Source organism: Trachinotus anak, unplaced genomic scaffold (assembly GCF_046630095.1).
Source record: "Trachinotus anak isolate AG129_WGS33_773 ecotype Australia unplaced genomic scaffold, CSIRO_AGI_Tana_v1 ptg000003l, whole genome shotgun sequence".
Lineage (NCBI taxonomy): Eukaryota > Metazoa > Chordata > Actinopteri > Carangiformes > Carangidae > Trachinotus > Trachinotus anak.
The window spans coordinates 20,820,590-20,842,710 of record NW_027273854.1 but is presented as its reverse complement, the minus strand read 5'-3'; the positions used below and the strand labels follow the sequence as shown (position 1 = coordinate 20,842,710).

Sequence of the window (22,121 nt, the reverse complement as noted above, 5' to 3'; positions counted from 1 at the left end):
AAAAGGATGGAAAGCTCCTGGAGATGTCAAGGCTAGATTTCTCCAGGAAGCTAATCCAACAGGCTTTGAAATTCACAGCAAACGATTTGAATTGTATTTTGACCCTACCATTAAATAAAGGTTTTGATGTAAGCTTCCAGTCTGCGGCTATCCTGAGAGAATTTTGGACAAGATTTGAGTCTGTGAAACCCCAGTTTTCTGCATTTGTTGTTGAAAAACTGACTGATAATGCATTGAAAACAGTCATTGTCAGAATGTTTAATGAGACAGTGAATGCAGAAGACATTTGTATATGGCTGGGGAGATACTGCACTGTTAAAGGCCAGGCTACCAAAGTGAGAGATGAGGACGGCATCTGGAATTGCGCTTGGAGGGTCCCCATTCAACAATGGCAGGACCCCCAGGGCTTCCAAGGCCTGAAACATCTGCCGTCAATGATAGTTCTGGGTGAAAACAGGGGCTACATCCACTACCAAGGTCAGCCCAAGCTCTGCCGCAAGTGCGGTGAGCATGGGCACCTGGTAGAAGCGTGCACAAAAACCTTTTGCGGAAAGTGTAGAGAAATTGGGCACACTTTTGAGGAGTGCACCAATGGCAGGAAGTGCAACCTTTGTGGAGAAACAAATCATCTCTTCAGAGCTTGCCCCAAATCGTTTGCCAACAAACTAAAGGCAGCAAAAGCCAATGAACAAAATGGAGGACAAAAAGAAAAAGAGCAGGTTGAAGAGGCTGGGCAGGAAAATTCAAATCTCCCGCCAGATACTGTGATTGGAGAGGAGGGATCATGTGAGGCGGGAGAGGGGGAGGGGCCTGCAACAGCCCCATCAATGGAGAGTGGAGAGGAGGATGGGGAGATGCAGGAAGTGGGCGGAGCTAGTTCAGAAATGGAAGATTTTCAACCACCTGAAAATAGTGAGGATGCCCCCCTCCCCGATGCCCAGCAAACAAAGAGACTTGCATCGGAATTGTCCTCTGAGTCTCCTGTAGCCTCAGAGAAGAGGGGAAGAGTTGGGACTCTCTCAGACAGTTCATCTGTGGAGGAGCCCAGAGTCTTCCCCTCCAATTCACCAAATGAAGTCTCTTTTCTGACAGTAGCTCTACAATCAACCCCTAAGGACTCCAAGCTAAATGCAGCCTTGCGTCAAAGGCCAACCCCCAGAGTCCGACGGGGGAATGGAGCTCAACTCCCTCCTTCATCACCTGTTGAAGTGAAGGAGGAGCCCCGTTCACAAGAAATAGTCTAACTGCCTTTTTTTTAAAAAAAAAAAGATATTTTAGCATCTTAAACCTCTATTTAGTGTTTTTAAAATTTCATACCTGTTGTTTTTAATCATACTCATGACACTCACCTTCTCAACCATCAATGTGAGAAGTGTGAAGTCGAGAGTTAGAGCCCAGAGTGTTTTATCCTTTCTTAAATCTACAAAGTCAGATGTGTTTTTAATGCAGGAATGTGGCATACCGTTTTTAAAACACTACCGACAGTGGGAGGAGATGTGGCCACAGACATCGATATGGAGCGGATCAAACCAAAATAAGAACGATGGAGTGGCCATTTTAATAAAAAACCCTCAGGTTCTGGTGAAGGGTAGCACTGTGGTGAGAGACGGTAGGGCACTTTTAGCACACTTGACCTTTATGGGACAGGATTTTAACCTTCTCAATATTTATGGCTTTAACGACAAAAATGACAGGTATGACCTTTTAGAAGACCTGCAGTCCCACATGCTAGGGAGAGTGCCATTAGTTTTAGGAGGTGATTTTAACTGTATTTTAAGTCGAAAAGATAGAAAAAGAACAGGGGAAGATTTTAAAATTGACAAAACATCGGTTTTATTACAGGGCATATGCAGGGATTTTAAACTACAAGACTGTTTTAAAACCATGCATCCCAGAGAGGAGGGCTTCACCTGGTTCAGTGGTGATGGCACCAGAGCCTCTCGCATAGATTTTATTTTCACACGGGACTGCCCGCCGACCGATGCTAGATTGACCCCTGTTTTCTTTTCTGACCACCTGATGCTCTCCTGCACCCTTTCACTCTCTTCAGGTGTGACTTTTGGAAGTGGTCTGTGGAAACTCAACTGCTCCCTGCTTGAAGATCAACATCTAGTTCAGCAGTACAGGGAGCAGTACCGAGAGTGGCAGACCCTTCAAGACATGTACGATACACGAGCACACTGGTGGGAGATGGTGAAGGGAAAGACCCAGACTTTTTTCAGACAGGCAGGCAAAAAAAGAAAGGGCAAGGAGAACAGACGCATGATGGGACTGCAGAAGCGACTACAGCGCTATTTTAACCTCAACCAAAATGGAATGGATTTTAATGAAGAAATTAGAGAAATCAAATCAGAGATGTCGGTTTTAGCTGAAATTAAAAGCAAGGGTGTCATTTTAAGGAGCAGGGAACGGGAAATAGAGGAGGGTGAGAAGTGCACCAGGTATTTTTTTAAGAAAATTGTTAGTAAAGGGGGGACCATTTTAAAACTAAAAAAGGAAAACGGGTGCATAACAGAGAATATCGAAGAAATTAAACAGATTGTGGAAAATTTTTACGTAGAATTGTATAAAGAAAAGCCCATTAGAATAGACACCATGAATGAAGTTTTAAAATCCATCGATAAAAAAGTAAAAGACAGTGTGCTTTTAACCCAAGATTTTACCATTCTAGAGTTAAATAAATGTTTGTCAAGTTTTAAAAAAGGGAAGTCCCCAGGACAGGATGGACTTCCCTTGGAATTTTATTTGACCTTTTGGGACATTTTAGCACCTGATTTGATCGATGTTTTTAAAGACTTTGAGCACCTAGACCGACTTCCTGACAGTTTTAGAGTAGGGATAGTGACTCTACTGCACAAAAACAAAGACAAGACCGACCTGATGAACTGGAGACCTATCGCACTTTTAAACCTTGATTGTAAACTTTTTAGCAAACTTTTAGCCTCACGTATGTCCTTGTTTTTAAAGGGGGTGATTCACCCGGATCAAGGCTGTGCCATCCCAGGGAGGAAGATCACCGACAGCCTGGTACTGATCCGAGACACCATCTGTTACGCGAGAGACAGAAACATCCGGCTAGTAGTCCTAAATTTAGATTTTGAGAAAGCCTTCGATCGGGTCTCGCACCAGTACCTTTTCAAGGTACTGCAAAAAATGGGGTTCCCAGAAAGGTTTCTAGCTTGGGTGGGATTGCTGTATCGGGACATTACCAGCAAATTTGTGATTAACGGGCATTTGACAAAAGCAGTCGATATTAACTGCGGTGTCCGTCAGGGTTGTCCGTTATCTGCCCTCCTATACATAACATGTATAGAACCGCTGGCACAGATCTTGAGAAGGGATCAACGAATCAATGGGTTGGGAGTACCGGGGAGCGGGGGACTGGACACCAAGTGTATTTTATACATGGACGACGTGAACATTTTATGCACCGACCTTTTATCCGTCAACAGGACGCTGGACTTGACTGACTGGTTTGGACAGGCTTCTGGGTCAAAGTTGAACAAAAACAAGACCCAAGCCCAATTTTATGGACCGTGGACAGCGACTGAGATGACAGGACTCCCTTTGACTGTGACCCAGACTGACCAAAAAATACTGGGGATCAAATTTGACAGGGAGGGAGAAGGAACAACAAATTGGCCAGACGTGGTAGGGAAAGTAAAACAAAGACTAGGATATTGGGGACTTAGAGGACTGACTATTGAAGGAAAGGTTTTAATCATCAAAGCGGTGATTTTACCTTTGCTTTTACTCATCAGTTCTGTTTTTATCCCACCTAGGAGAGTGCTTTTAGATCTGGAGCGAGCCATCTTTTATTTCCTGTGGGGCTCCAAGTGGGAGAGACTGAGGAGGGAGGTCATGAAAAGGCCAAAAGAGAAAGGAGGAAAAGGAGTGCCTGACCTGTACTTGTTTTTAGGAAGCCGATACACCGCACTACACCTCAAACAAGCCACAGACCCATCCGGAAACCCCAAAACTACAGCCATGACACGTTTCTGGATGGGATCGTACCTCAGACGATTGAAGATTTTACCTACAGATCTTAAAGTACCCGTGTCTTTTAGCCTGCCACCAGCCTATGCTTTTATCCCGACGTTTTTAAAGCATTTTAAACTGGAGCAGGAGGAGCTGCATATTTTAACCAACCACCGTTCTCTGATCTCTGTTGTGCAGGAGCAGGAGCCAGTGAGTCCAGTGCGCGGGCTCGCATTTGGCGAGCCCTCAACAGTTTGGCGCAACGTGAACCATTCCGCTCTTCCAAACAGACTCCGGGACCTGTCATGGATGGTGGCTCATGAGATTCTCCCAGTCAGGTCCGTCATGCACTCCCGGGGCATGTCAACACGCTCAACCTGCCCCCGACCCGGTTGTGGCGCGCCAGAGTCGGTGAGGCATTTGCTCTGGGAGTGCAGCGCTGCCGTAGACCAGTGGGCAATGGCCGGCTCCTTGCAATTCCCGTACTTGCCAGCAAGGGAGGTCCTTACAGCACAACTGGTGCTGTATGGGGTGAGCCAAAAAACACTGAAGAAAGATGACTTTGCCCAGATGTGGCTCACCCTAGCCGCCATCAAAGACGCCATATGGACCTCCAGAAACTTGCTGGTAAGGAAGCACATGCAGATCCCCCCCGTGGCTGTGATCCGGATGGCTGTAGGCGGCAGGCCTAGGACACAGCCACAAAGAAGCATCGCCTCTGTGCCCATTCGGACGAAGGAGCCGGAGCCACACATGAAAAGGTCAAAGCAGCGGCGGCCTGGCTCTCCGGGTGAGGCAGGTGGGAAGGAGCAACAGGGTGAGGATCTCCTCTGAGCACCACGACAGGATCCCGAGAGACCAAATGTTTGGGGGAGCGGAATGAGTGACCCTGGGTAGGGACTCACTCTGCTCCTGCACAAAATTAGAAAGAAGAGAAGTTTTAAACCAATGCACTCCCTTTTAAAGATTTGGGACACTCCATGGTTTTCATTTGTGAGATGGATTTTATGTTTGACAACATGTAAAACCCCTTGAAATATTTGTTTTTAATGTTTTAAAAAAAACAAACAAACAAACAAACAATGGTTTTACAACTATTTATCATAGTGTTGTGATTATAATGTACCCTTTGTATCTCAAGATGTAAACCTTCTTTGAAAAAACTTGAAATGAGTGTCAATAAATCTTTTCGAAAGAAAAAAATCTGTTCTTATCAGTTTAATATCTGATATGTCCTCTACCCGAGGACAAACATATTAAACGGATTTTTAGAACTGGGAGCTGAAAAAGGGGCTTGCCCCGTTCACTCCACGCATCGACCTGGCATTGCAGTGCCGCCGGGAACGGTGCACCCTTCTCTGGCCGTGTGGAAAAGCAAGCAAGCAAGCAAGCAATGACGCAAACGTACAGTTTCAAATGCCCCTCTGGCAGTGGCTGGAGGAAGGTGAGTCAACCTGCCCCACAGCTGATATCCCTCACGCGCCCTGGAAGGGCTGCTAGCCTCCAATCAACCCCGCATTTTCCCTGTATTTTGGTCCCCGGGGGCCTGCAAGCGCCTGATAACTTGAGAAATTTGTGGGGATTGCATGTTGAGGCCCAGACACTTTTCTCCACAGCCCGATTGGCTAGAGCCCGTGACAACATGGGGAGGGGGCGGGGATTTGGCAAGCTAAGAGAAGGCTACCGTGAGGGCGGTGACTGGGACCAATGGGGTCCTCGGCCGCTCTTGAGGAGAGGCCTGTACTGACTCTGGTTTCTCTTCATCACGCACAAGTCTTTCGCCTTTTACTAAAGACTTCCGTGGAGAGGAACACCAATGAGTTTAAGCTATTTTTGGCAGGCTCTGCCGTATGGCTGAGCCCTTTGAGTTTGTGAAAAGTCAAACAGCTGTCGAGGTCAGGAATGGGGAGGTGGGCGGAGGTGGTGAAAAGCAGCCATTGCTCCGCTCATGTCAAAAGCAGCCAACCGCGACCAGCGAGATTTGTGCCAAGAGCCTGGCTGGAACGCCAGACACTTTGGGCCCATCGCTTCTCGGCCTTTTGGCTAAGATCAAGTGTAGTATCTGTTCTTATCAGTTTAATATCTGATATGTCCCCTACCCGAGGACAAACATATTAAACGGATTTTTAGAACTGGGAGCTGAAAAAGGGGCTTGCTCCGTTCACTCCACGCATCGACCTGGCATTGCAGTGCCGCCGGGAACGGTGCACCCTTCTCTGGCCGTGTGGAAAAGCAAGCAAGCAAGCAAGCAAGCAAACAATGACGCAAACGTACAGTTTCAAATGCCCCTCTGGCAGTGGCTGGAGGAAGGTGAGTCAACCTGCCCCACAGCTGATATCCCTCACGCGCCCTGGAAGGGCTGCTAGCCTCCAATCAACCCCGCATTTTCCCTGTATTTTGGTCCCCGGGGGCCTGCAAGCGCCTGATAACTTGAGAAATTTGTGGGGATTGCATGTTGAGGCCCAGACACTTTTCTCCACAGCCCGATTGGCTAGAGCCCGTGACAACATGGGGAGGGGGCGGGGATTTGGCAAGCTAAGAGAAGGCTACCGTGAGGGCGGTGACTGGGACCAATGGGGTCCTCGGCCGCTCTTGAGGAGAGGCCTGTACTGACTCTGGTTTCTCTTCATCACGCACAAGGCTTTCGCCTTTTACTAAAGACTTCCGTGGAGAGGAACACCAATGAGTTTAAGCTATTTTTAGCAGGCTCTGCCGTATGGCTGAGCCCTTTGAGTTTGTGAAAAGTCAAACAGCTGTCGAGGTCAGGAATGGGGAGGTGGGCGGAGGTGGTGAAAAGCAGCCATTGCTCCGCTCATGTCAAAAGCAGCCAACCGCGACCAGCGAGATTTGTGCCAAGAGCCTGGCTGGAACGCCAGACACTTTGGGCCCATCGCTTCTCGGCCTTTTGGCTAAGATCAAGTGTAGTATCTGTTCTTATCAGTTTAATATCTGATATGTCCTCTACCCGAGGACAAACATATTAAACGGATTTTTAGAACTGGGAGCTGAAAAAGGGGCTTGCTCCGTTCACTCCACGCATCGACCTGGCATTGCAGTGCCGCCGGGAACGGTGCACCCTTCTCTGGCCGTGTGGAAAAGCAAGCAAGCAAACAATGACGCAAACGTACAGTTTCAAATGCCCCTCTGGCAGTGGCTGGAGGAAGGTGAGTCAACCTGCCCCACAGCTGATATCCCTCACGCGCCCTGGAAGGGCTGCTAGCCTCCAATCAACCCCGCATTTTCCCTGTATTTTGGTCCCCGGGGGCCTGCAAGCGCCTGATAACTTGAGAAATTTGTGGGGATTGCATGTTGAGGCCCAGACACTTTTCTCCACAGCCCGATTGGCTAGAGCCCGTGACAACATGGGGAGGGGGCGGGGATTTGGCAAGCTAAGAGAAGACTACCGTGAGGGCGGTGACTGGGACCAATGGGGTCCTCGGCCGCTCTTGAGGAGAGGCCTGTACTGACTCTGGTTTCTCTTCATCACGCACAAGTCTTTCGCCTTTTACTAAAGACTTCCGTGGAGAGGAACACCAATGAGTTTAAGCTATTTTTGGCAGGCTCTGCCGTATGGCTGAGCCCTTTGAGTTTGTGAAAAGTCAAACAGCTGTCGAGGTCAGGAATGGGGAGGTGGGCGGAGGTGGTGAAAAGCAGCCATTGCTCCGCTCATGTCAAAAGCAGCCAACCGCGACCAGCGAGATTTGTGCCAAGAGCCTGGCTGGAACGCCAGACACTTTGGGCCCATCGCTTCTCGGCCTTTTGGCTAAGATCAAGTGTAGTATCTGTTCTTATCAGTTTAATATCTGATATGTCCTCTACCCGAGGACAAACATATTAAACGGATTTTTAGAACTGGGAGCTGAAAAAGGGGCTTGCCCCGTTCACTCCACGCATTGACCTGGCATTGCAGTGCCGCCGGGAACGGTGCACCCTTCTCTGGCCGTGTGGAAAAGCAAGCAAGCAAACAATGATGCAAACGTACAGTTTCAAATGCCCCTCTGGCAGTGGCTGGAGGAAGGTGAGTCAACCTGCCCCACAGCTGATATCCCTCACGCGCCCTGGAAGGGCTGCTAGCCTCCAATCAACCCCGCATTTTCCCTGTATTTTGGTCCCCGGGGGCCTGCAAGCGCCTGATAACTTGAGAAATTTGTGGGGATTGCATGTTGAGGCCCAGACACTTTTCTCCACAGCCCGATTGGCTAGAGCCCGTGACAACATGGGGAGGGGGCGGGGATTTGGCAAGCTAAGAGAAGGCTACCGTGAGGGCGGTGACTGGGACCAATGGGGTCCTCGGCCGCTCTTGAGGAGAGGCCTGTACTGACTCTGGTTTCTCTTCATCACGCACAAGTCTTTCGCCTTTTACTAAAGACTTCCGTGGAGAGGAACACCAATGAGTTTAAGCTATTTTTGGCAGGCTCTGCCGTATGGCTGAGCCCTTTGAGTTTGTGAAAAGTCAAACAGCTGTCGAGGTCAGGAATGGGGAGGTGGGCGGAGGTGGTGAAAAGCAGCCATTGCTCCGCTCATGTCAAAAGCAGCCAACCGCGACCAGCGAGATTTGTGCCAAGAGCCTGGCTGGAACGCCAGACACTTTGGGCCCATCGCTTCTCGGCCTTTTGGCTAAGACTGCGGTCGCCTCCTTTTGATGGTTAAATTCTTGCCTGTTGTGGCTCTGAGTTAAACCAGCTCTTGGGAGGAAATTGTCTACATTCCTTGTTTAAAGTTGTGCAACTTTTCTGTAGTTGCATATCTTAAACAAATAGGAATTCATTGGCCCAGAGAATCTCTTACCTGCGCTCTGCCGGATTCAACACCTTGTCCAGGCCAAAACTTGAAAAGGTAAGTACGTTTTTAGATTTTTTTCCTTTTTATATTTTTAATTGTATTTACTTATTTATTGTTCATTGTTTTTTTGTCCATTGTAAGTTTTTTACTGATTTTAGATCCTTTTAGCTTGTGGTGCCTCCACCATGTCGGCCACCCATGCCAACATGCGGAGGCACCACAGCGTCCGTTTTAAGTTTAAAGAAAAGGATGGAAAGCTCCTGGAGATGTCAAGGCTAGATTTCTCCAGGAAGCTAATCCAACAGGCTTTGAAATTCACAGCAAACGATTTGAATTGTATTTTGACCCTACCATTAAATAAAGGTTTTGATGTAAGCTTCCAGTCTGCGGCTATCTTGAGAGAATTTTGGACAAGATTTGAGTCTGTGAAACCCCAGTTTTCTGCATTTGTTGTTGAAAAACTGACTGATAATGCATTGAAAACAGTCATTGTCAGAATGTTTAATGAGACAGTGAATGCAGAAGACATTTGTATATGGCTGGGGAGATACTGCACTGTTAAAGGCCAGGCTACCAAAGTGAGAGATGAGGACGGCATCTGGAATTGCGCTTGGAGGGTCCCCATTCAACAATGGCAGGACCCCCAGGGCTTCCAAGGCCTGAAACATCTGCCGTCAATGATAGTTCTGGGTGAAAACAGGGGCTACATCCACTACCAAGGTCAGCCCAAGCTCTGCCGCAAGTGCGGTGAGCATGGGCACCTGGTAGAAGCGTGCACAAAAACCTTTTGCGGAAAGTGTAGAGAAATTGGGCACACTTTTGAGGAGTGCACCAATGGCAGGAAGTGCAACCTTTGTGGAGAAACAAATCATCTCTTCAGAGCTTGCCCCAAATCGTTTGCCAACAAACTAAAGGCAGCAAAAGCCAATGAACAAAATGGAGGACAAAAAGAAAAAGAGCAGGTTGAAGAGGCTGGGCAGGAAAATTCAAATCTCCCGCCAGATACTGTGATTGGAGAGGAGGGATCATGTGAGGCGGGAGAGGGGGAGGGGCCTGCAACAGCCCCATCAATGGAGAGTGGAGAGGAGGATGGGGAGATGCAGGAAGTGGGCGGAGCTAGTTCAGAAATGGAAGATTTTCAACCACCTGAAAATAGTGAGGATGCCCCCCTCCCCGATGCCCAGCAAACAAAGAGACTTGCATCGGAATTGTCCTCTGAGTCTCCTGTAGCCTCAGAGAAGAGGGGAAGAGTTGGGACTCTCTCAGACAGTTCATCTGTGGAGGAGCCCAGAGTCTTCCCCTCCAATTCACCAAATGAAGTCTCTTTCCTGACAGTAGCTCTACAATCAACCCCTAAGGACTCCAAGCTAAATGCAGCCTTGCGTCAAAGGCCAACCCCCAGAGTCCGACGGGGGAATGGAGCTCAACTCCCTCCTTCATCACCTGTTGAAGTGAAGGAGGAGCCCCGTTCACAAGAAATAGTCTAACTGCCTTTTTTTTAAAAAAAAAAAAGATATTTTAGCATCTTAAACCTCTATTTAGTGTTTTTAAAATTTCATACCTGTTGTTTTTAATCATACTCATGACACTCACCTTCTCAACCATCAATGTGAGAAGTGTGAAGTCGAGAGTTAGAGCCCAGAGTGTTTTATCCTTTCTTAATTCTACAAAGTCAGATGTGTTTTTAATGCAGGAATGTGGCATACCGTTTTTAAAACACTACCGACAGTGGGAGGAGATGTGGCCACAGACATCGATATGGAGCGGATCAAACCAAAATAAGAACGATGGAGTGGCCATTTTAATAAAAAACCCTCAGGTTCTGGTGAAGGGTAGCACTGTGGTGAGAGACGGTAGGGCACTTTTAGCACACTTGACCTTTATGGGACAGGATTTTAACCTTCTCAATATTTATGGCTTTAACGACAAAAATGACAGGTATGACCTTTTAGAAGACCTGCAGTCCCACATGCTAGGGAGAGTGCCATTAGTTTTAGGAGGTGATTTTAACTGTATTTTAAGTCGAAAAGATAGAAAAAGAACAGGGGAAGATTTTAAAATTGACAAAACATCGGTTTTATTACAGGGCATATGCAGGGATTTTAAACTACAAGACTGTTTTAAAACCATGCATCCCAGAGAGGAGGGCTTCACCTGGTTCAGTGGTGATGGCACCAGAGCCTCTCGCATAGATTTTATTTTCACACGGGACTGCCCGCCGACCGATGCTAGATTGACCCCTGTTTTCTTTTCTGACCACCTGATGCTCTCCTGCACCCTTTCACTCTCTTCAGGTGTGACTTTTGGAAGTGGTCTGTGGAAACTCAACTGCTCCCTGCTTGAAGATCAACATCTAGTTCAGCAGTACAGGGAGCAGTACCGAGAGTGGCAGACCCTTCAAGACATGTACGATACACGAGCACACTGGTGGGAGATGGTGAAGGGAAAGACCCAGACTTTTTTCAGACAGGCAGGCAAAAAAAGAAAGGGCAAGGAGAACAGACGCATGATGGGACTGCAGAAGCGACTACAGCGCTATTTTAACCTCAACCAAAATGGAATGGATTTTAATGAAGAAATTAGAGAAATCAAATCAGAGATGTCGGTTTTAGCTGAAATTAAAAGCAAGGGTGTCATTTTAAGGAGCAGGGAACGGGAAATAGAGGAGGGTGAGAAGTGCACCAGGTATTTTTTTAAGAAAATTGTTAGTAAAGGGGGGACCATTTTAAAACTAAAAAAGGAAAACGGGTGCATAACAGAGAATATCGAAGAAATTAAACAGATTGTGGAAAATTTTTACGTAGAATTGTATAAAGAAAAGCCCATTAGAATAGACACCATGAATGAAGTTTTAAAATCCATCGATAAAAAAGTAAAAGACAGTGTGCTTTTAACCCAAGATTTTACCATTCTAGAGTTAAATAAATGTTTGTCAAGTTTTAAAAAAGGGAAGTCCCCAGGACAGGATGGACTTCCCTTGGAATTTTATTTGACCTTTTGGGACATTTTAGCACCTGATTTGATCGATGTTTTTAAAGACTTTGAGCACCTAGACCGACTTCCTGACAGTTTTAGAGTAGGGATAGTGACTCTACTGCACAAAAACAAAGACAAGACCGACCTGATGAACTGGAGACCTATCGCACTTTTAAACCTTGATTGTAAACTTTTTAGCAAACTTTTAGCCTCACGTATGTCCTTGTTTTTAAAGGGGGTGATTCACCCGGATCAAGGCTGTGCCATCCCAGGGAGGAAGATCACCGACAGCCTGGTACTGATCCGAGACACCATCTGTTACGCGAGAGACAGAAACATCCGGCTAGTAGTCCTAAATTTAGATTTTGAGAAAGCCTTCGATCGGGTCTCGCACCAGTACCTTTTCAAGGTACTGCAAAAAATGGGGTTCCCAGAAAGGTTTCTAGCTTGGGTGGGATTGCTGTATCGGGACATTACCAGCAAATTTGTGATTAACGGGCATTTGACAAAAGCAGTCGATATTAACTGCGGTGTCCGTCAGGGTTGTCCGTTATCTGCCCTCCTATACATAACATGTATAGAACCGCTGGCACAGATCTTGAGAAGGGATCAACGAATCAATGGGTTGGGAGTACCGGGGAGCGGGGGACTGGACACCAAGTGTATTTTATACATGGACGACGTGAACATTTTATGCACCGACCTTTTATCCGTCAACAGGACGCTGGACTTGACTGACTGGTTTGGACAGGCTTCTGGGTCAAAGTTGAACAAAAACAAGACCCAAGCCCAATTTTATGGACCGTGGACAGCGACTGAGATGACAGGACTCCCTTTGACTGTGACCCAGACTGACCAAAAAATACTGGGGATCAAATTTGACAGGGAGGGAGAAGGAACAACAAATTGGCCAGACGTGGTAGGGAAAGTAAAACAAAGACTAGGATATTGGGGACTTAGAGGACTGACTATTGAAGGAAAGGTTTTAATCATCAAAGCGGTGATTTTACCTTTGCTTTTACTCATCAGTTCTGTTTTTATCCCACCTAGGAGAGTGCTTTTAGATCTGGAGCGAGCCATCTTTTATTTCCTGTGGGGCTCCAAGTGGGAGAGACTGAGGAGGGAGGTCATGAAAAGGCCAAAAGAGAAAGGAGGAAAAGGAGTGCCTGACCTGTACTTGTTTTTAGGAAGCCGATACACCGCACTACACCTCAAACAAGCCACAGACCCATCCGGAAACCCCAAAACTACAGCCATGACACGTTTCTGGATGGGATCGTACCTCAGACGATTGAAGATTTTACCTACAGATCTTAAAGTACCCGTGTCTTTTAGCCTGCCACCAGCCTATGCTTTTATCCCGACGTTTTTAAAGCATTTTAAACTGGAGCAGGAGGAGCTGCATATTTTAACCAACCACCGTTCTCTGATCTCTGTTGTGCAGGAGCAGGAGCCAGTGAGTCCAGTGCGCGGGCTCGCATTTGGCGAGCCCTCAACAGTTTGGCGCAACGTGAACCATTCCGCTCTTCCAAACAGACTCCGGGACCTGTCATGGATGGTGGCTCATGAGATTCTCCCAGTCAGGTCCGTCATGCACTCCCGGGGCATGTCAACACGCTCAACCTGCCCCCGACCCGGTTGTGGCGCGCCAGAGTCGGTGAGGCATTTGCTCTGGGAGTGCAGCGCTGCCGTAGACCAGTGGGCAATGGCCGGCTCCTTGCAATTCCCGTACTTGCCAGCAAGGGAGGTCCTTACAGCACAACTGGTGCTGTATGGGGTGAGCCAAAAAACACTGAAGAACGATGACTTTGCCCAGATGTGGCTCACCCTAGCCGCCATCAAAGACGCCATATGGACCTCCAGAAACTTGCTGGTAAGGAAGCACATGCAGATCCCCCCCGTGGCTGTGATCCGGATGGCTGTAGGCGGCAGGCCTAGGACACAGCCACAAAGAAGCATCGCCTCTGTGCCCATTCGGACGAAGGAGCCGGAGCCACACATGAAAAGGTCAAAGCAGCGGCGGCCTGGCTCTCCGGGTGAGGCAGGTGGGAAGGAGCAACAGGGTGAGGATCTCCTCTGAGCACCACGACAGGATCCCGAGAGACCAAATGTTTGGGGGAGCGGAATGAGTGACCCTGGGTAGGGACTCATTCTGCTCCTGCACAAAATTAGAAAGAAGAGAAGTTTTAAACCAATGCACTCCCTTTTTAAAGATTTGGGACACTCCATGGTTTTCATTTGTGAGATGGATTTTATGTTTGACAACATGTAAAACCCCTTGAAATATTTGTTTTTAATGTTTTAAAAAAAAAAAAAACAAACAAACAATGGTTTTACAACTATTTATCATATTGTTGTGATTATAATGTACCCTTTGTATCTCAAGATGTAAACCTTCTTTGAAAAAACTTGAAATGAGTGTCAATAAATCTTTTCGAAAGAAAAAAAAAAAAAAAAAAAATCTGTTCTTATCAGTTTAATATCTGATATGTCCTCTACCCGAGGACAAACATATTAAACGGATTTTTAGAACTGGGAGCTGAAAAAGGGGCTTGCTCCGTTCACTCCACGCATCGACCTGGCATTGCAGTGCCGCCGGGAACGGTGCACCCTTCTCTGGCCGTGTGGAAAAGCAAGCAAGCAAGCAAGCAAGCAAGCAAGCAAGCAAACAATGACGCAAACGTACAGTTTCAAATGCCCCTCTGGCAGTGGCTGGAGGAAGGTGAGTCAACCTGCCCCACAGCTGATATCCCTCACGCGCCCTGGAAGGGCTGCTAGCCTCCAATCAACCCCGCATTTTCCCTGTATTTTGGTCCCCGGGGGCCTGCAAGCGCCTGATAACTTGAGAAATTTGTGGGGATTGCATGTTGAGGCCCAGACACTTTTCTCCACAGCCCGATTGGCTAGAGCCCGTGACAACATGGGGAGGGGGCGGGGATTTGGCAAGCTAAGAGAAGGCTACCGTGAGGGCGGTGACTGGGACCAATGGGGTCCTCGGCCGCTCTTGAGGAGAGGCCTGTACTGACTCTGGTTTCTCTTCATCACGCACAAGTCTTTCGCCTTTTACTAAAGACTTCCGTGGAGAGGAACACCAATGAGTTTAAGCTATTTTTGGCAGGCTCTGCCGTATGGCTGAGCCCTTTGAGTTTGTGAAAAGTCAAACAGCTGTCGAGGTCAGGAATGGGGAGGTGGGCGGAGGTGGTGAAAAGCAGCCATTGCTCCGCTCATGTCAAAAGCAGCCAACCGCGACCAGCGAGATTTGTGCCAAGAGCCTGGCTGGAACGCCAGACACTTTGGGCCCATCGCTTCTCGGCCTTTTGGCTAAGATCAAGTGTAGTATTCGTGGAGAGATTTTTCTTTTTTGATCTGGGCGACACTTCTATGGAAGCGATGGCCAGTATGGCCTCTCCTGTGCAGGTTATCCCTAAGGTTGGGTTGAGGTTCACGCTTCGTTTCCAGGCAATCGTGACAGAAGAAGATGCTGTTTCAAGATCGTGGTTCTGCAAGAGGGTCATCATGGGCCAGCTTCTTTTGACGGTGGAGGATGTCTTGTGCATTCAATGGAACCAACAGGAAAAAGCTTTTGATGTCACCCTGAGGAATGAGGAGGTGTACAGAAAGGTGTCTGAAAATTGTTCGGCTGGAGCTGGGGTAAGGCCCCTTGCCTGCTACAAGATTTTGAGTTTGGACAGACCTAATTTCAGGCAGATCACAGTTCACATGTTTAACCCGTTTGTGACTGATCTTGCCTTGGCTGATTTCCTGGGCCGGTATGGAGAAGTGGTGTCAGCAGCAAGATATGTTAATGATCCAATGGGGTTTTGGACTGGCAGACGGCAGTTCCAGGTGTTGCTCAAGCCTGAGCCAGAAGGGCCTGGTGGTCTCAGACATCCACCCGCCTTTTTTAGTCTCGGTGGGGACCGTGGCTATTTGTTCTATTCGAGGCAACCGTCTTTCTGTCGGCAGTGTAGGCAGTCTGGCCACACGGAGGCAGGATGCACTGGGGTCTGCTGCCGTTTCTGTGGTCAGGGGGGACACGAGGCTAAAGACTGCACTGCACTGAAGGCCTGTCATGGATGTAGTGGACTTGATCACCTCTATCGGAGCTGTCCTGGCCGTAGGAGAACCTTTGCAGAAGTAGCTGGGGCCACTGGAGGGCAGGGTAAGGCTCAAGACTTTGGAGGGACTTTCGTGCCAATGGGCAATACGTCAATTGATCCACAGCAAGCGGATCAGCTTCCAGGCCCTTCTGGGAGTAGAGTGGACTCTGTATCCAAGGTGCAGGGACTTGCCAGTGTTGCTGGAGAAGTCAGTGTGGACCAGGTGCCCTCGGGGATTACGGACACGGTCCCCACTGGTGCCGCTCCCACCGAGCCAAAGCAAGGAGCACGAAGAGGTTTGAAGGTGTTGGAGGAGGGTCTCTCGATTGAAAAGGGGGAGTGTGAGCAGGTGGTGAAGAGTAAAAGGTCAAAGAGGGAGAGGGAGGGAGAGGGGAGGGGGCAGGCCGCAGAGGTGGGGGTTGATGTGGGTAGGGCTGATGGAATACAACAGGGGGGGGAAACGGTTAGAGGAGGGGCCCGGGGGCGGGATGCAATAGATACAGGTCAGGGGTTGGAGCATGTCTCAGGGGTTTTGGGTGAGGAGCCACCAGCTGGGTTGGAGCTTGATTTTGAGCTTTCTCCCGGTTTGCTCCTATTGTCGTCTCCTTTGAGTGAGGACGCATACGAGGGACCAAAAAGGCCTTCATCCTCACCAAATGCTGTTCCCTTTTCCTGGGCGGACCAGATGGATAGTGAAGGAGATGATCTGTATTCACAGTAGGGGGGGGGACTGTTTTGTTTTCTTTTTGTTTTTGTTTGAGTGTAAGCATCTGTAATTTAAAATGTTCTCCTTTGATGTTCTTTCTCTGAATGTGAGGGGAATGAGGAACACTGTTAAAAGAAGGATCGTTTTCGAATTTGTTAGCTCTTTGCGTGTAGCTTTTTGTTTGTTGCAGGAAGTCCACTTACGGGATATGGGGGATGTTGGGTGTTTTAGAAGGGAATGGACCAGAGGGGACTCAGTCTGGAGCATAGGGGGTGTTCACTCTACAGGAGTTGGGATTTTGTTTGGTTTTAAGGAGATTAAAGTGGAGGGTGTTTTTGTTATTGTCCAGGGGAGAATAATGGGTGCGGACATCTCCTGGGGAACAAACACGCTGAGAATCATTGTGGTCTATGGACCACAATCCTCAGCAGAGCGGAAAGAAATGTTTGGGATGCTGGAGCCGCACCTTGTCACCAACAGGCAGGTCATCATAGGGGGTGATTTTAATGTAGAGTTAGGAAAGGGGGGTGATGCCAGCGACCTGTACATTTCTAATCTTTTGAATAGTTTTGGTTTGGTCGATGGGGCGAGGGTGGTCAGGCCACTCATGGATGGTCCCACTTGGCGTAATTCGCAGGGGATCTTTAAGCGTTTAGATTATGTATTTTTTGTTAAGACCTTGAAGTTGGTTGCAGGAAGGGTGCTCCCGGTTTGCTTTTCGGATCATGATGGTTTGCTGTTTACGGTGAGTTTGGATTTGCCAGTCTTCGGGCCTGGGTTTTGGCGCTTAAATATTAGTGTGCTGGAGGAGGACTTGTTTAGTCAACAGTTTCTTTGGTTTTTTAAGGGTCTTATGGGACTCAAACCGCTGTGCCAGGGGTTGTTAGAGTGGTGGGAGGTGGCTAAGGAGAGGATGAAGATATTTTGTTTAAGTTATTGTCAGAGAAAGGCTGGAATGGCAAAGAGGGAGGTGGTCCATCTCCAGCACCGCCTTGAACTCGAGTATGCTAGGGGTAACTGTAAAGGTGCTGTAGACCATCAAGTTTGCGCATCCTTGAAAGCAAGTCTGAGACATATTTTTGAGGGTAGGGCCCGCGCATACCTGGTGCGGTCACGTCTGCAGTTCATTGAACAGTCAGAGACATGTTCGGCTGCTTTTTTTGGCTCCATACGGGCTGATAGGGCGAAGCAGCTGGTGTCAGGAGTTAGGAATAAACAGGGCAGGGTTGTGGTGGACACCTGCGAGATGGTGTGTGTCGCTACAGATCATTTCCGTGATGTTTTCACGGAGCGAGCGGTAGACATAGGAGGGGGAGGGGTGTTCCTGGATTTGCTGAACCAGCAGGTGCCAGGGAACATAGTGCGGGCTTTGGAGGCCCCACTGACCCTCAAAGAGCTTGAAGGTGCTCTCTGTAGGATGAACAGGCGCAAGGTGCCAGGCATTGATGGGTTGCCGGTAGAGTTCTATGTTAAGTTTTGGGACATACTTGGGCCAGTATTGTTGGAGGTGTTGACTGAGGTGCTCTGTACGGGGAAAATGGGGAGGTCTATGGCGACTGGAGTTATCTCCCTTCTGTTTAAGAAAGGGGATCGCGCTGATATGGATAACTGGCGACCGCTGTCCATGCTGTGCGTAGACTATAAGCTCCTGGCTAAGGTTCTGGCAGACCGGTTAAGCGTGGCCCTGCCACATGTGGTCCATGTGGACCAGACATGTGCAGTGCCAGGGCGCTCAGTAAGATGGAACCTGCAACTCTTACGGGATGCTGTGGCTTGGGCTGAGGATAGGCATCTGCCGCTTATGCTGGTCGGTCTTGATCAAGCAAAGGCCTTTGACAGAGTACATTGGGGTTTTATGTTTAGTGTACTGGAAAGGCTAGGTTTCGGTCAGGTTTTTGTAGGGTGGCTGCGCACATTGTATAGGGGTGCGGGGAGCAGGGTTTTGGTTAATGGGCACCTGGGGGAGGCTTTTAGTTTGTACTCTGGGGTGAGACAGGGTTGCCCGCTCTCACCGCTGCTCTATGTGCTTTACATGGAGCCATTAGCAGCTGCCATTCGGGCTGATCCTGGAGTGAGAGGTTTTTTTGTGCCTGGCAGTGGGGGTCTGCGAGTCAAGCTGTCTCAGCAGGCTCTGCCGTATGGCTGAGCCCTTTGAGTTTGTGAAAAGTCAAACAGCTGTCGAGGTCAGGAATGGGGAGGTGGGCGGAGGTGGTGAAAAGCAGCCATTGCTCCGCTCATGTCAAAAGCAGCCAACCGCGACCAGCGAGATTTGTGCCAAGAGCCTGGCTGGAACGCCAGACACTTTGGGCCCATCGCTTCTCGGCCTTTTGGCTAAGATCAAGTGTAGTATCTGTTCTTATCAGTTTAATATCTGATATGTCCTCTACCCGAGGACAAACATATTAAACGGATTTTTAGAACTGGGAGCTGAAAAAGGGGCTTGCTCCGTTCACTCCACGCATCGACCTGGCATTGCAGTGCCGCCGGGAACGGTGCACCCTTCTCTGGCCGTGTGGAAAAGCAAGCAAGCAAGCAAGCAAGCAAACAATGACGCAAACGTACAGTTTCAAATGCCCCTCTGGCAGTGGCTGGAGGAAGGTGAGTCAACCTGCCCCACAGCTGATATCCCTCACGCGCCCTGGAAGGGCTGCTAGCCTCCAATCAACCCCGCATTTTCCCTGTATTTTGGTCCCCGGGGGCCTGCAAGCGCCTGATAACTTGAGAAATTTGTGGGGATTGCATGTTGAGGCCCAGACACTTTTCTCCACAGCCCGATTGGCTAGAGCCCGTGACAACATGGGGAGGGGGCGGGGATTTGGCAAGCTAAGAGAAGGCTACCGTGAGGGCGGTGACTGGGACCAATGGGGTCCTCGGCCGCTCTTGAGGAGAGGCCTGTACTGACTCTGGTTTCTCTTCATCACGCACAAGTCTTTCGCCTTTTACTAAAGACTTCCGTGGAGAGGAACACCAATGAGTTTAAGCTATTTTTGGCAGGCTCTGCCGTATGGCTGAGCCCTTTGAGTTTGTGAAAAGTCAAACAGCTGTCGAGGTCAGGAATGGGGAGGTGGGCGGAGGTGGTGAAAAGCAGCCATTGCTCCGCTCATGTCAAAAGCAGCCAACCGCGACCAGCGAGATTTGTGCCAAGAGCCTGGCTGGAACGCCAGACACTTTGGGCCCATCGCTTCTCGGCCTTTTGGCTAAGATCAAGTGTAGTATCTGTTCTTATCAGTTTAATATCTGATATGTCCTCTACCCGAGGACAAACATATTAAACGGATTTTTAGAACTGGGAGCTGAAAAAGGGGCTTGCTCCGTTCACTCCACGCATCGACCTGGCATTGCAGTGCCGCCGGGAACGGTGCACCCTTCTCTGGCCGCGTGGAAAAGCAAGCAAGCAAGCAAGCAAGCAAACAATGACGCAAACGTACAGTTTCAAATGCCCCTCTGGCAGTGGCTGGAGGAAGGTGAGTCAACCTGCCCCACAGCTGATATCCCTCACGCGCCCTGGAAGGGCTGCTAGCCTCCAATCAACCCCGCATTTTCCCTGTATTTTGGTCCCCGGGGGCCTGCAAGCGCCTGATAACTTGAGAAATTTGTGGGGATTGCATGTTGAGGCCCAGACACTTTTCTCCACAGCCCGATTGGCTAGAGCCCGTGACAACATGGGGAGGGGGCGGGGATTTGGCAAGCTAAGAGAAGGCTACCGTGAGGGCGGTGACTGGGACCAATGGGGTCCTCGGCCGCTCTTGAGGAGAGGCCTGTACTGACTCTGGTTTCTCTTCATCACGCACAAGTCTTTCGCCTTTTACTAAAGACTTCCGTGGAGAGGAACACCAATGAGTTTAAGCTATTTTTGGCAGGCTCTGCCGTATGGCTGAGCCCCTTGAGTTTGTGAAAAGTCAAACAGCTGTCGAGGTCAGGAATGGGGAGGTGGGCGGAGGTGGTGAAAAGCAGCCATTGCTCCGCTCATGTCAAAAGCAGCCAACCGCGACCAGCGAGATTTGTGCCAAGAGCCTGGCTGGAACGCCAGACACTTTGGGCCCATCGCTTCTCGGCCTTTTGGCTAAGACTGCGGTCGCCTCCTTTTGATGGTTAAATTCTTGCCTGTTGTGGCTCTGAGTTAAACCAGCTCTTGGGAGGAAATTGTCTACATTCCTTGTTTAAAGTTGTGCAACTTTTCTGTAGTTGCATATCTTAAACAAATAGGAATTCATTGGCCCAGAGAATCTCTTACCTGAGCTCTGCCGGATTCAACACCTTGTCCAGGCCAAAACTTGAAAAGGTAAGTACGTTTTTAGATTTTTTTCCTTTTTTATATTTTTAATTGTATTTACTTATTTATTGTTCATTGTTTTTTTGTCCATTGTAAGTTTTTTACTGATTTTAGATCCTTTTAGCTTGTGGTGCCTCCACCATGTCGGCCACCCATGCCAACATGCGGAGGCACCACAGCGTCCGTTTTAAGTTTAAAGAAAAGGATGGAAAGCTCCTGGAGATGTCAAGGCTAGATTTCTCCAGGAAGCTAATCCAACAGGCTTTGAAATTCACAGCAAACGATTTGAATTGTATTTTGACCCTACCATTAAACAAAGGTTTTGATGTAAGCTTCCAGTCTGCGGCTATCTTGAGAGAATTTTGGACAAGATTTGAGTCTGTGAAACCCCAGTTTTCTGCATTTGTTGTTGAAAAACTGACTGATAATGCATTGAAAACAGTCATTGTCAGAATGTTTAATGAGACAGTGAATGCAGAAGACATTTGTATATGGCTGGGGAGATACTGCACTGTTAAAGGCCAGGCTACCAAAGTGAGAGATGAGGACGGCATCTGGAATTGCGCTTGGAGGGTCCCCATTCAACAATGGCAGGACCCCCAGGGCTTCCAAGGCCTGAAACATCTGCCGTCAATGATAGTTCTGGGTGAAAACAGGGGCTACATCCACTACCAAGGTCAGCCCAAGCTCTGCCGCAAGTGCGGTGAGCATGGGCACCTGGTAGAAGCGTGCACAAAAACCTTTTGCGGAAAGTGTAGAGAAATTGGGCACACTTTTGAGGAGTGCACCAATGGCAGGAAGTGCAACCTTTGTGGAGAAACAAATCATCTCTTCAGAGCTTGCCCCAAATCGTTTGCCAACAAACTAAAGGCAGCAAAAGCCAATGAACAAAATGGAGGACAAAAAGAAAAAGAGCAGGTTGAAGAGGCTGGGCAGGAAAATTCAAATCTCCCGCCAGATACTGTGATTGGAGAGGAGGGATCATGTGAGGCGGGAGAGGGGGAGGGGCCTGCAACAGCCCCATCAATGGAGAGTGGAGAGGAGGATGGGGAGATGCAGGAAGTGGGCGGAGCTAGTTCAGAAATGGAAGATTTTCAACCACCTGAAAATAGTGAGGATGCCCCCCTCCCCGATGCCCAGCAAACAAAGAGACTTGCATCGGAATTGTCCTCTGAGTCTCCTGTAGCCTCAGAGAAGAGGGGAAGAGTTGGGACTCTCTCAGACAGTTCATCTGTGGAGGAGCCCAGAGTCTTCCCCTCCAATTCACCAAATGAAGTCTCTTTCCTGACAGTAGCTCTACAATCAA

General features: G+C 48.6%; 13 non-coding genes and 2 pseudogenes across 13 annotated transcripts; all 15 read left to right on the top strand.

Annotated features, from left to right (window-relative positions):
* Positions 1–5,159: 5,159 nt before the first annotated feature.
* On the top strand, positions 5,160–5,335 carry LOC139619676 (U2 spliceosomal RNA; annotated as a pseudogene).
* Positions 5,336–5,722: 387 nt separating this feature from the next.
* Positions 5,723–5,837, top strand: LOC139619240 (U5 spliceosomal RNA). Its single transcript, XR_011690244.1, has one exon. It is a non-coding gene; the product is annotated as a U5 spliceosomal RNA (small nuclear RNA).
* Positions 5,838–6,001: 164 nt separating this feature from the next.
* On the top strand, positions 6,002–6,193 carry LOC139619634 (U2 spliceosomal RNA). The gene has a single exon (XR_011690624.1). It is a non-coding gene; the product is annotated as a U2 spliceosomal RNA (small nuclear RNA).
* A 395-nt stretch (positions 6,194–6,588) lies between these two features.
* Positions 6,589–6,705, top strand: LOC139619367 (U5 spliceosomal RNA). Its single transcript, XR_011690366.1, has one exon. It is a non-coding gene; the product is annotated as a U5 spliceosomal RNA (small nuclear RNA).
* A 162-nt stretch (positions 6,706–6,867) lies between these two features.
* On the top strand, positions 6,868–7,059 carry LOC139619547 (U2 spliceosomal RNA). Its single transcript, XR_011690540.1, has one exon. It is a non-coding gene; the product is annotated as a U2 spliceosomal RNA (small nuclear RNA).
* Positions 7,060–7,442: 383 nt separating this feature from the next.
* LOC139619239 (U5 spliceosomal RNA) lies at positions 7,443–7,557 on the top strand. The gene has a single exon (XR_011690243.1). It is a non-coding gene; the product is annotated as a U5 spliceosomal RNA (small nuclear RNA).
* Positions 7,558–7,721: 164 nt separating this feature from the next.
* On the top strand, positions 7,722–7,913 carry LOC139619581 (U2 spliceosomal RNA). Its single transcript, XR_011690573.1, has one exon. It is a non-coding gene; the product is annotated as a U2 spliceosomal RNA (small nuclear RNA).
* Positions 7,914–8,296: 383 nt separating this feature from the next.
* On the top strand, positions 8,297–8,411 carry LOC139619238 (U5 spliceosomal RNA). The gene has a single exon (XR_011690242.1). It is a non-coding gene; the product is annotated as a U5 spliceosomal RNA (small nuclear RNA).
* Positions 8,412–14,162: 5,751 nt separating this feature from the next.
* Positions 14,163–14,351, top strand: LOC139619731 (U2 spliceosomal RNA). The gene has a single exon (XR_011690665.1). It is a non-coding gene; the product is annotated as a U2 spliceosomal RNA (small nuclear RNA).
* A 407-nt stretch (positions 14,352–14,758) lies between these two features.
* LOC139619237 (U5 spliceosomal RNA) lies at positions 14,759–14,873 on the top strand. The gene has a single exon (XR_011690241.1). It is a non-coding gene; the product is annotated as a U5 spliceosomal RNA (small nuclear RNA).
* Positions 14,874–15,037: 164 nt separating this feature from the next.
* LOC139618775 (U2 spliceosomal RNA) lies at positions 15,038–15,116 on the top strand (annotated as a pseudogene).
* Positions 15,117–18,853: 3,737 nt separating this feature from the next.
* LOC139619546 (U2 spliceosomal RNA) lies at positions 18,854–19,045 on the top strand. The gene has a single exon (XR_011690539.1). It is a non-coding gene; the product is annotated as a U2 spliceosomal RNA (small nuclear RNA).
* Positions 19,046–19,440: 395 nt separating this feature from the next.
* On the top strand, positions 19,441–19,555 carry LOC139619235 (U5 spliceosomal RNA). Its single transcript, XR_011690238.1, has one exon. It is a non-coding gene; the product is annotated as a U5 spliceosomal RNA (small nuclear RNA).
* A 164-nt stretch (positions 19,556–19,719) lies between these two features.
* Positions 19,720–19,911, top strand: LOC139619544 (U2 spliceosomal RNA). The gene has a single exon (XR_011690537.1). It is a non-coding gene; the product is annotated as a U2 spliceosomal RNA (small nuclear RNA).
* Positions 19,912–20,306: 395 nt separating this feature from the next.
* LOC139619234 (U5 spliceosomal RNA) lies at positions 20,307–20,421 on the top strand. Its single transcript, XR_011690237.1, has one exon. It is a non-coding gene; the product is annotated as a U5 spliceosomal RNA (small nuclear RNA).
* Positions 20,422–22,121: the final 1,700 nt, after the last annotated feature.